This window comes from Euleptes europaea, chromosome 1, assembly GCF_029931775.1.
Source record: "Euleptes europaea isolate rEulEur1 chromosome 1, rEulEur1.hap1, whole genome shotgun sequence".
Lineage (NCBI taxonomy): Eukaryota > Metazoa > Chordata > Lepidosauria > Squamata > Sphaerodactylidae > Euleptes > Euleptes europaea.
Genome location: NC_079312.1, coordinates 893,170 through 895,992, shown reverse-complemented (window position 1 = coordinate 895,992; position 2,823 = coordinate 893,170).

Genomic DNA, 2,823 nt, shown 5'->3' with positions numbered 1-2,823 from the left:
ACATTGCAACCAGACTCAGCAGCGGTCCCTATCCACCCCGACTCGCCCCGATCCATGACGGGGGCACAAGCGGGGGGAACCCCGCTGTCCTTCGTTACGGATCCTAATGAGTGCCTAGTGGAGGCACAAAAGGTTGCTGTCCAGACAGTGTTGCTATTCGTGGGACTGCCCCCGACCACAACCACGGTGGCCGATTTAACACAACTGTTAACCCCGACGTTCGGGGATGGTGCAGCTGCTCTAGCTGTCCAGGTTCAACCTCTGCTTGGTGGGGACTCTGCCCCACTCCTCACTCTCTTAGAGCAAGAAGCCCTTCCGATCGTCACCACGACCGCCGCCTTGAAGCTCGAAGCCGACCAGGCACTCACATACCAAAAGAAGGCCGAGGAACAGTTGCGAGCAGCAGATGCGGCGGCGGCCAAGGCTCAGGCCGACAAGGAGAAGGAGCAACAATTGGCCGCCAATCGAGTGCGGGTAGACACGGTCGTGCGTCCTAAAGACACTGTAGGATTTGGATTCTCCTTTGGGTCCACATTTTCCCCGGGTTTTGCCCCGTCTCGCACCACGCAACGTGCACGGCGCCTTGCGGAACATCTGCCAGAATCGGACTACTCTGACGAGGAAGACCTGTATGGTGACGGATCCCACTGGGCTACCGACCTACGGGTCAGCCGATCCAGACGCACGGGAAGAGTCGGTGATGACATGCACCTTTTGCGGAGCCAAAACCGGGACTTAACTGACCGAGTAGCTCGGCTACAAGACCAAATGGAGCAACTACTCCACGAGAATGAACGCTTGCACTGCGCCCAAACCACCCCAGCTGCACCGGCTCCCACCCAACCACTTCAGCCAACTCCACAACCTCAGCCGGCTCCACAACCACAAGCTCCGCCGGTCTTACCGCCCCCAGGAGCTCCAGCGTTACCGCCTCCTGGGGCGCCCGCATTGCCACTCCCAGGGGCACCAGTTCTACCGTCCCCAGCACCCCCTATTTAGTGGAAACAACCGTGTCTTAAGATAACTTATGATGGCTCGGTTGATGCTTTACCCTGTTTCCTACATCATGTGGACAGTTATATGAGGGAACAAGACAGTACTTCCCCATTGAGGACAGCCGAGTTCGATTTGTTGCCTCTCTGTTGACGGGGAAAGCGGCCGACTGGATGGTCCTCCAGTTTGACACTCGGGCCTGATCGATATGCTCTCTCAACAATTTTATGTTTGCCCTGGGGAGGCGGTTCAAGGACCCCTTCTTGGGAAAAAGGGCCAAAGCCGAACTCCTGCAACTCCGGCAAGGCTCTACTCCTGTTTGAGACTTCGCAGATGAGTTCCAACGACTTGCCAGTAAAATTGTGGATTGGCCTGAAGCCACCCGAATACACTATTTCCGGGGAAGCTCCACACCCTGACATTTTGAACTGGGCATACATGCAACGGGACCCCGACACCCTGGAAGATTGGGTTTTACTGGCAGAGGAGGGGGAAAGCCGCCGTCAGTTTATATCTCTGGTCCGACGCCGGACCCGAGAGGGGAGCAGTCATCAAAAACCTCCTCCTAAAGTTGCAGCCCCCGCCCCGTGGAGACCAACGCAGCCCGCGCAAGACCGCGAATCCTGGTTCCAGAGGGGAGCCTGTCTCGTTTGCGGCAATATGGGCCACTTTGCATCTGCCTGTCCGTGCCGTCAGGACCTCACACTTCCTCCCCGACCAGACGGACCGCCCCGGACCCGGGGGTGACCACAACGCAGAGGCACCGGGGCCACCCATAGCGCTGCTCCGGGACGACACGCACCCTCTCACTTCACGTCAGAGAAACTCCCAGTGACCCTATGTCTACCGACCCACCTGGGTCTCCAATTACAAGTGCCCCATTGGGGGACAGTTCTCCTTCTTCAGATGAGGATCACACCTGGAATCCCCCTGCGCTCAATTTGGAATCTCCTCTCGATCTGTCAAAAAACGGGCAGGGTCTGCAGTGAGCGGAGCGACACCGCAGACCCCTGCAGCTTCTCCTGCGAAACCCAAGGCTCCTGTTATGGTGAGTGAAGTTGAAAATACCGTATATGTGGACGTGGTGTTACAACATTACAAAAGAGGCCCCCAGGTGCATGTCAAAGCACTCATAGACTCCAGCTGTGGGCGCTCCCTAATCAATGAGGCCACTTTCAATGCACTCAAGGTCAAATCAGAGACACTGCCCGATCCCATCCAATTTGCTCAAATGGATGGCAGTAGCTTTAGGGGAGGCCCAGTTGACCGTCGCACACGCGGGGTGGCGATGGGTATTGGCACTCATTGGGAACAAATTGACTTTACCATAGCCCCTATCAGGTATGAAGTCATTTTGGGAATAAACTGGCTCAAGGGGCACAGCCCTTCTATAGACTGGAAAGCTGATACTATTACGTTTTCTGATCCTGACTGCGCCCAACACCGCCATGAAGTCGCTGTTGTCCTTCCGACAGCCTCGGCATTAGTCTCTGACACACACCCCCTCCTCCTTCGCTACCCGTTGAATATCGGGACTTTGCAGACGTTTTTGATGCAAAGAAATGCGATGCACTACCCCCCCACTGCAGAACGGACTGCGCCATTGAAGTGATGGGGGATAGTAAGCTTCCAAAGAGTAAAATTTACCCCATGAGCGCTGCCGAACGTACCGTGTTGCGGGACTTTTTAGACAAGAATGTCGCTCGAAGGTTCATATGGCCATCTTCCGCCCCTAACTCAGCCCCCGCTTTCTTTGTCCGCAAGAAAACGGGTGATTTATGCATCGATTTTCGGAAACTCAATGCAGTTACTCAGACCAATGCCTACCCC